The following is a 10,665-nucleotide window of genomic DNA, read 5'->3' on the forward strand; positions in this document are numbered from 1 at the left end:
TTTTTAATATTTCAGGAGCACAGTTTGCCATTTCAAACTACACATTCAAGTCTTTTATTTTTGTTTCTGTAGACATTTATTATATTTTATTTTGATTATAGTCTCTGCTCTATTCAGCTATTTGCAGAAGGCTAGCATAAGAAATAGTCTGGAACTGTGGTTTTGGCTAACAGCAAAGTTTTATGAGTTAGTTTAATCTCTGGTTCTCATCAGACATAGAGAAAGAGAAACAGCTATCAAACCACAACAAAATTTAAATATAATTAAGCTATTACCTTTTGAAAAATTCTTTGTTCAATTCAATTTTCTTCCTTTTCAGAACCATCTTGGGAAAAGGTAGGAAAGTTCTATAAACTAGCTTCATATAAACTAGATATATTTCCTGCTTCTGAATTTTGAACTTTCTATTTTCACTTCAACATAAGCACATCCCTTTGGAGAATTACACTTTTACTCTCTTTTGTCTGAGATTTTTGTATTTCAAGCTATCTTTTCTCTACTTTCACCCATGTCCCTGTTCAATCTTACATTTTTATTACACAATTATCACTTATTTATACTTCAACTTTGGCAAAGATGGAATTTGCATTTCTATTTTTCATTATCCTTGCTATGCTTGGGTAATTTCCAAAAGAAGTAGATTTTATGAACTGTCATCAAAATAGAAGTTTCTTAATAGTTTTTTCTTAAATATGGATTTAGTGTGCTAATATAATAGGCAGTGCAGAATAATCATTTTTAGAAAAATATTGAGTGTTAACTCTCATATCAAATGCTCTATAAATCTTAAGCATTTTTATTGCATTTGTGTTTTACAAATGGAAACAAACTTTACAATCCATAATCATTCCAATTGACTTTACAATTCTCATAAAAGAATTATTGAGAATGCATTATGATACAAATAAAATAATTCTGAATACCGGACTTTGAAACTTTCTCACAAAATTCCTAACATGAAACAAAGCAAGAAACAATAGTAGAAATGACTCAGAAATTCAATTATTTGAAAAGCACCACTTGTATGTGACAAAAAAAGGGAAATAAAAACAAACATTAAACTGGAAATCATGATTTGCAGCATATTTGGTAAAAGAAAGTTTTTTATAAGTATAAGAAGCTGTAAGAAATCAATGTTATAAAAATTAACATAAACCAAAAATGAACAAGTGCACATTCTATAATCATATGTAAATCTTTATAATTTTTATCTAGCACAGCTGATTCCTGTGTTTCTAAAATTGTATTTTATCTAACATTGCTATGGTTTTAGAGAATAGGCATCAAAATGAGAATCAAGATGCCATTTTAATGAGAAAAATTCAATTGGTTAATGAACAAATATTCATAATATGATAAAACAAATAAAAATAAAATGATGTGTAAGTTTTCTTCTATAAGTAATCATCAGATAAAGAGATTGTCACCCGAGTCAAAATGTAAATTAGTGTGAACTTTTAATTTTATTTGAATTATAATTTTGAGCCACTTCAACTCAGAAATTTAATTTCTGAAAAATTATCCTCAGAAAAATTCTGCAAAATGATGTTAATCACAATGTGGTTTATTTTAATGAAAACCTGGAACATCCTAAATATCTGCCAATTCACAACTGGTTCAACAAATAAGGTTTTATTAAAACAAATATATATATATATATGTATAGAGCCATTAAAAGTAAAACAGAGCATATGTATGATTAAGATATTTAAAGATATGAAATTTTTTTAAGAGGCATGTATTTTTATTTATTTATGATTTATTTGTTTGTTTGTTTTGTTTATACATGCACTGGGTACAGTCAGAAGCGCGGGAGGGTGAGAGAATTCACCAGAACCAGAGAGGAGAGCAGAGCAGGCAGAAGGACCAAAGTACACTGCTGAGGGGAGCAGCAGGCGGCAGGAGAGGTCTGCGCGCCATGTGGGACCCTCCTCTGGTGGCCAGGGAGCAGCCGGGGATCGAACCAGTGCTGCAGAGGCCGCGGGGAGCTTCGCAACCCAGCGTTCAACCGCTACCGGGGAGGCCCAGAATATGAAATTTTTTAAAGCATATAGTTGAAACATGCCCAAAAAATAAAATTACATAAATATTTGGTACAGATAGCTAATGTTTTGAATGTCATAATTTTTTTATTAATTAAATAAACTTCCTGGAGTTCCAGCCTAAGTACTGTGGGTAGTCAAATCCTTTATCCAGTGACCCAGAGTTTATCAAGAGATGCACATTATTATTCTTATTCTACCTACTTCTTGATTCCATTCTGGTCTTACATTCAGAAATAGTTCATTTCTATAACCTGTACTGCTTTAGTCAAAGAATAGATGGGAGCCTTATTTATAATCCAGAAAAAGCTTAAACACAGCTATAGGGTACCTGTCAAGAGTTTTGCTTCAGAATATCTCAGAGATTACACCATGGCACAGAACAGGCAGCAAATTAATAATTAATGATAAATATACCAGCTTAACTCCCTAGGTCATCTATACCACAGGCTGTTTCTTACCCAATGAACATATTTTGTACTGTAGCCAGGGCAGCTTTTTCTCTTTAGGGACCACATTCTATAACTCATTCACTCTTCTATCAGTTCTTGATTCCCCAGGCCATTGTTTGCCAAGAAAGATTCAAAATCTTAATATTCCTTATTACATTAGGCAAATTAATTTTTTGTCATAACCATATTCTCCCAACTATATCTAGTAACCCAAAAATTCAATTAAGAAAAATTCCATTGAGCTTTTACCTAATCAAAACAGCTGTTCTCTTCCTTTTAAAAGCAGGTTTTAATCTTCTCTTGTATGATAGATACATCCACAGAAATATATAAGTAACTCTGCGTATATGCATATGTGTATATGTGCGCAGGTATGAGTAGTTAGTCCGAACACACCACAATAAAATTGGCAATTATCTCTGCTAGTACAGTTGGATATTCAGGGATAGTTGGTGGTGTTGCATTCACCTGCTCATAGACTTTGCATTTACCTGTAGATATTTTAATAATAAATAGGCATTTGGTAACTTTAAAGCTATTATTCAATTCAGTTATGGGAAGCAGGGATATTTGGAAAATCTGGGTTATGTGAGCTGATTTTTTTTCAACTGTATATTTTATGAGCTCTAAATACAGATCAAATTTTTCCAGTGAAACATTAGTATCCAAATTATGATGCATTATAAATTTAAAATAAATTCCAAATTTGGGAAGTGTGGCATAGCAAAGAGAATGTAATGTATCTCATCAATAGTTTTTATATTGATTACATTGTTAGAGTATGTTTTAGATATACTGAGTTAAGTAAAATACATTATTTGTATTCATTTCACCTGCTTCTTTTTTACTTCTTTTAGTGTGGCCACTAGAAAAGTAAAATTATGTATTTGGTTCACATTTGACTTCTAATGAACGGTGCTGCACTAGAGGATAAAAGTGTGATTTGCTACAAAAGCCACAAACTTCTGTTGTTCATTCATGCAATGTTACTTTTTTAATTTCTGCTGTGTGTGTGTGTGTATACATATTCTATGATTTTGGAAAAATCTTGATATCTGGCTTCTCTTAAACAATTAGAAATTTTGGCAAAACCACATTTATGAATTCATTTTTACATAGCAAGAATTTGCTGGAACTGACAGCATTACCTCATTTAGCTAGCTCAGAACTCTTCATTTTCTACAGATCACCACCCAATAATCAATAAAATCACTCTGACAGACCTCTGGCAGACATTTGAATTTGAAATTGTTAAGGCACATGACAGGTTGATGTAGAAGGAGTGAGGATTTTATCCACTAAATGTGTCTTAGTAAATGTTCTCTACATTGGAAGTTTTCTTTTCCCTCACTACAAAAATTGATCAACGTTTCAAAAGCTGAAAATACCACTGAACATTTTAGCAACTGCTCATAAATCAGGTCACAAAGTTATAGTGAAACAAGATCTTGCATTATGGTATGGAAAACTCTAGTCATATTTAATGTAGAGACTGCTCCTTTAAATCCCATAAAACTCCCAGGTCCTCTCTGCACTATTGGCCTATATGACAGGCTTTAATTAGCACAGATTTTTCACATTCATGGATAGATTAGAAATTTGGAAGTACTTAATGAAAAAGGTCTGTTACCTTGACCGTCTGAAATTGCAGTTAGAGGACATTTGCCTGCTCCAAAGGCTGACTGCATACAAATATATGAATACTAACACTATGCATATGAAAATAAAGTTCTAGAATTTTTTACTTAAAGAATATTCATTTTGATCTAATGGGAATACCCTGGAAAAATGCAAGTGGCATCTTTTTATAATACATGTGAATTAAATACAATTAGATTTTTGACACCCATTTAAACATTTTGGCTTCCCTTTGGCCTGTTGACTTGAAAATAAGGTAACAAAATCATCTAATATATCTTTTACTATAACTTACTCCCCACATGTAGCTTATTGTCTAATCAGATAGACTAATATATAGGAAGACAAGTAGGTACATGCATGCATTTATACATCAATAACACAAATAAATAACTTTAAAAGTATAATATTAACAAATTATTAAGTACAATGAAGAAAAATAAGCTGAGATAGAGAATAGAGTGAATGAAAGAGTAGTCAGGAAAGCCTTCTTTGAAGAGGTAAAATTGAGGTGAGATCTGAAGAAAGAGAAATAAATAATTATGCGAAGAGCTGAAGAATGTTGCAAGCAAAAGAAAACATGTCCAAAAACTTTGAGGCAGGCATATTTGTTTCAGGAACTGGAAGCACTATTGCTATGACAACCTGGATCTGATCTCCCAGACTGTGGTCACGGAGTAGTCCTGACTGGGCACCATTGTGTCAACTCTGGACTTCAGATTGCTATCGAGGCACTTGGACACCACCATCCCAGGCAGGCTCTGTGAAGCTCAGGACAAACCAGTCAATCTTCAATACTGGGCTAAACCAACAAGTCTAGATACAACCATGCAACCTGCAGAAGCAGAGACTGCTTTCTTTAGACGGACTTGAAATATTCCTTGATTCTTTTTGGTTTTAAAAACCTTGTCCAACCTTCTTCCCAGAGCTGAGTCTCTATGTTAAAATGGGCTGTTTGGCTTTTCAGCGATTATTTTCTTTCCCTTAATATTTAAATAAGAGGTAAAATTAATACAGATGAATTGGGGAGGTAGGCGTCAAAGAACATAGTTATGGAAAAAAATTTTGGGTTTCATTTAAGTATAAAGTCAGATTATGGAAGGGTACTAAGTGAAAAAATATGATGAATCCTATTTCTATTATAAAATTATTTTCACTGTTATAGAGAAAAAATACTTGAAGATAGATAAGAGTAAGAGCACAGAGAATTAGGGGAGGGTGTATGTAAAGGTGTAAGAGTAGGTGTGCATTGAATGGATGTGAGATCAACATGTCGAATCAATAAATCATGCTAACAATAAATGTTGGTAATTTCCGTAATTGATGGGAAGACAAATCAATATTTATTGAGTGCAGCTACTTTGTATGTCCCCTGCATTGAATCCTTACACAAGTCTGTGAGCATGTTATTGAGCTCATTTTACAGTTAAGAAAATGCAGACTCAAATTACCTAAAGTCACACAGTAATGGAGATCCAAAGCAGACTGTTGGGTTATCGAGTTTGCACTCTTACGTATATAAATTTAATTAATTAACAAGTGTTGCTTAGAGTCTATTTTTTACGGTTATACACAATTGAAAGAAGAACGCAAAGGGAGATTTTAAAAAGTCTTAAATCTTTCTTTCATGTCATAAAAACACGAACAAGATTTATTTCTCTGTAAAAATTGCAAAAATATAAAAGTATGACTCAAATATCTGAAGTTTTTGTGTTTTTTTGTTAGCAATGGGACTTTTAACAGGAACCCTCGGTCTTACATCCCTAAGATAGCTTAAAAATTCTGTATACAATTAATGAAGGCAACCTAATTAAATCCAGCATGTGTCTCCTTTAAAAATACCCAGTTAGGTGAGCCAGGCCTCTCAAAGGTGGAAATGGGTAAGAGATAATGGAGGAAATCAAGCTACAATCTAACTAAAGTACTATTGATTTGTTAGGAGCTCTGCTAAAGCTCTTTTGGTTGGATAGCTAAACAACACCAGCACTAGTCAGGAAGATGGATTACTAATCTCACAGTTACACAAGTAAGTCACCTTTCGATCCAAATCAAGAACATAAACTTTCTATGTACCCAGCCACTTTGTTCATTACGAAAACTCCTAACCTTGTGAGGAAGGGATAGGTATATCTTGCCTTTTGTTTCTTTGATTTTCTATTTCAGAACCAATTTTTTAATATTTGTATCGTATGAGTTTGGGTCAGTCATTTAGCAAAGCAAATTATTCCCTGCATTAGAATGGAGAAACAAGCATATTTTGATTTCTAAGCCCTCCCATGGGGGCACACAATGGCTCACACTAAGCATTTGGCTACAAGTCACACTGTCTCACATGGTACTTTGGAAAGTGTGAACTAACCTGTTCAAAGACAAACCAGCTTTATCCTCCTCTTCCTAATTCCTATCGCTGCTTCTCACCCCATTCTGGGAAGAGAGCCCCAGTGGAAATGTTTTCTTTCTGTGTCAACCCCCCACTTCCATGAAATTAATTAAATGATGTCATGCTTCATTTTATCTGATTTAGAAGCAATTCATCACCCTTTTGCTGGTTGTATTAGTCCAAGCGATCAGCATATTAATTCATTTGTGAGAATAAGCTCAAGGGTAATTACAGTGAGGAGGTTTAATGCCTAAACGTGTTAATGTCTGTAATCAAAAGTATTTTCTCAGTATGGAACAATTGTTAGACAATTACTGTTGGATATGATTGCCCTGGTAGACAGCAGACATGGTGTCAAGAGGGAAATAGCAAAAGCTTGTTTTGCAAGTACTATATGATCAGCAAGTTCCCTTCCCCCCCCACTATATTTTCTACTATGTTCAGTTCATGTATAGACATCCTAGTATTTGCTCTTTACATTGTTCATTAAGTTAAAAAATTGTATATGTTGTAAAAGAATCATAAGAAACAACTTGGCACTACCTGTAAGTTTTACCCTTTTATTTTTTTCTTTTCTGGTTCTTTAAGTTTTTTCTGCACAAAATTACCAGCTTAATCTCTTATCTTTTTCCCCCAATATGCCCCAGAGTCTCCAGAACCTAAGTTTTTCCTGTAACAAAAAGATTTTTAGGTCTAACTGGATATCAAGACCCAAACATTTTTAACAGAAAGCACTCCCCCTCGATTAAAAAGCTGCAGTGAACTGGATAAACACAGTGGGAGAACTTGGTTATTGATTAACACTCATTACTCCACTGGGGTGATTTTGAATATGAATTAGTATTTAGTCTTCATTATTTTGAATTCCTTTTTGCTCAAAGATTTATGATATAATTTAAAATGGAAATGTAGTCATAGTTTCCTCTCTACATGGTTTTGTTTCCACTTTCAGACAGACATGTGTGGTAGTGACAAGGAAAAGTGAAAGTAGACTAAATAGTTCTCAGCAATAACATATGAAGAGCATATATTGCCTTGTGTAATTGATATGCCCCAAAGTAGGGGAGGTTTAAGTAGTTTTATATCTGGACATTGATTGCATTTACTTGCAAATCGCTGACACCCATAATTTCTCCCTTTGTTGACTTTGAGCTTAGACTGGCTTCCCATATGGTTCCAAGGGGGGGTCCTCAGCCCTCACCTCTGCAGGCAGATTTACCCGTGTTTCCCCAAACATCAAACATTGACATTTTCATATCATTTTTTTTCCATTGGATTTTCACAACAAACCAATGAGATAGAAAATTGAAGGGTAGAGTCAGGACACTTGCTGTAGATCACAAAACCAACTGGATCATAGTTACACCTACTGTACTTCACATATTACATAATTAGAAAGAGGCAGAAACCCCTAAAAGAGTAGGTCCCAGAGGCCTCCCTGGTGGTGCAAGGGGTTAAGCACCACATTATGAAGCAATCTGCCGCCTCTGCAGCGCTAGTTTGATCCCGAGCCAGCCAGGGAGAAACCCACATGGTGAGCAGACCTCTCCGGTCTTGCCCACTGCTCCCCTCTGCAGTGTGTTTTAGTCAGTCTGCCTGTTCTGTTCCCCACTCTGTCTCTGGTGGAACCTCTCACCCCCTGCATCTATGGCCTGTACCCCAGCTCTTGTGTGCATAAATAAATTTAAAAAAAAAGAGTAGGTCCCAGATAACCAGTACCTAATTAAGGATTATAAAAGGATTCAGAGAACAATATCATCACCCTAGAATTAGGAACAATCAATTTATCTTTTTTTTTTTTTTTTTTTTTGCCATTTCATTATATTTCTGGACTCATGGTTTTGCCTAATTGAGCTTTGTTTTTACTACTTTTCACTTTGTGAAATCTCTAGATTTCAGTTGGTTTACTTTTATGGAGAGTAAAATCTGAATTCTTTGACTTGACATATTTTAACTACAAAATCTATGACATTCACAACCTCTCCTGGCCCAAAGCTTTACAAAAGAATAATATTCCATTCTATACTCAGCAATCAAAAAAGATAAACACATACAATTTGCAGCAACATGGATGGCGCTGGAAGGGATCATGTTCAGCGAAATAAGCCAGAAAGAAAAAGAAAAATACCGGATGGTCTCACTCATAGCAGGAATCTAGAAAACTTAAATAAGGGACCAGGAAAAAGAATAACTATAAAAAAGAAAATATCAAAATCAACAAATAACTATGAACAAGAGACACTCTATGGGGGTGGGGGCAAGGAAAGGAGGGCTTGGTGTCAAAATAAGGGGGTTGTAATTGTATGGGGAATATAAAAATAAAATTTAAATTAAAAAAAGGAATAATATTCCATTCTGAATTAAGATTGATTCACAAGTCTAATAAAATAATTGACTAAAAGCATTTTCCACGATGTGTCTATTATTATATGAAGACTTTTCAAATCAGGATTTATGGCAGAAATTTTTTTGTGAAAACAAAATTTTTAATATTATTACAAGAAATTTCTTATTGTATTTGAATGATGGAGCCCTCAAAGATTTTTGTGCTGCAAGGAGACATCCATTTAGCTGCATGACACTGCCCTGTTCTGCTGTTTATAAAATCATGCTGCTTTGTTTTAGAGCAGCTAATGTGAAAAAAATGTTTGCGCAGAAGGATATGAAATGGGCAAAACAAAACATAATGCTTAATGGGCTCCTTATTTAATGTTTTTATTTTATTTTAAAGATTTATTTATTTATTTATACAAGCACTGGGTACAGTCAGAGGCGCGGGAGGGTGAGAGAATTCACCAGAGCCAGAGCGGGGAGCAGAGCAGGCAGAAGGACCGAAGTACACTGCTGAAGGGAGCAGCGGGCGGCAGGAGAGGTCTGCGCGCCATGTGGGACCCTCGCCAGGGGCGGGGGATCGAACCAGCGTTGCAGAGGCTTCGGGCAGCCTGGCAACCCAGCGCTCAACCGCTGCACCACGGGGGGTGGGGGAGATGCTCCTTATTTAAGTTAGGAACTTTAAGTGGTTCCCCCTGTTCAGAGTCTTTGAAAATATTAAATTCACAGAACAGTTATAGGAATGTGACTCCCATGACTGAAGAACAGTACATGTGGCAATGGCATTTTATCCATGTATCAAACAGCCAGTACTTCCTCACCACCTCTGTAAGGACTCAGTTTTCTTGTCTGTCAAATTCAGATTCATTCATTCACTTAACACTTTTATTCAAATTTAGATCCAAACTGTGTTGAGGTGATAAAGATAACAGTATGCATAGTAAGTCCAGTATAGGAATTCACTATATAAAAAGAGAAAAATTCTAAAAATAAATAATTCAGTACAATGTGATAAGGGCAATTGATGTATGAAAAAACAATATTGGGCCTCCTTGGAGGCACAGCATTATGAAGCTGTCCATAACCTCTGCAGAATGAGTTCGATCCCCAGCTGGCCAGAGAGCTACCCAAATGATGCAGCAGACCTCTCCTGTTTCGCCTGCTGCTCCCCTCAGCAGTTTGTTTCAGTCAATCTGCCTGTTCTGCTCCCCACTCTGCCTCTGGTGAATCCTCTCACCCTGCCACACCTCTGACCTGAACCCCAGTTCTTGTATGACTAAATAAATCTTTAAAAAACAATATTGTGGAAATATGAAACTAATCTATGAAAGTGAGATGGGAAGATTTCATCTGAGTCATACAAGAGTTTAGTCTTCAATTCAAATTATGAATTTACAAAAAGAGGGTCTTTCAAAGGGTTATTGTGACAGTTAAATGAGCAACATGACAATGCTTTAAAATTTGTAAAGCTTAGACTGAAATTAGCACACACTAAACACAATTGCAAGTGAAAGGACCACTGATCAACTATGAAATTATAAGTTGCCACTTGTTATGTGTCCACTTCTACTTGAAATTTTCCTTTATAAAGTTTCTTATGCTTCTGGGACTTTACAGTAATTATTTAAATAATTTATTAATTTGAATAATGATTGTGCTTAATAGTCTAGTTTCCAACTGTTTCTCTCTCTCCCTCTATGTATGTATGCATGTATCTATATGTATGTGTGTATATATGTATGTATGTGTTGTGTTTTTATGTGTGTATATCTAAGCAAACAATCTTAATAAAATTCCTTTTATTGCTAAGGAAGTTCTTTTC

The sequence above is a fragment of the Talpa occidentalis genome, unplaced genomic scaffold, assembly GCF_014898055.3.
Source record: "Talpa occidentalis isolate TD23 unplaced genomic scaffold, MPIMG_talOcc4v2.1 talOcc4.3, whole genome shotgun sequence".
Taxonomy (NCBI): domain Eukaryota; kingdom Metazoa; phylum Chordata; class Mammalia; order Eulipotyphla; family Talpidae; genus Talpa; species Talpa occidentalis.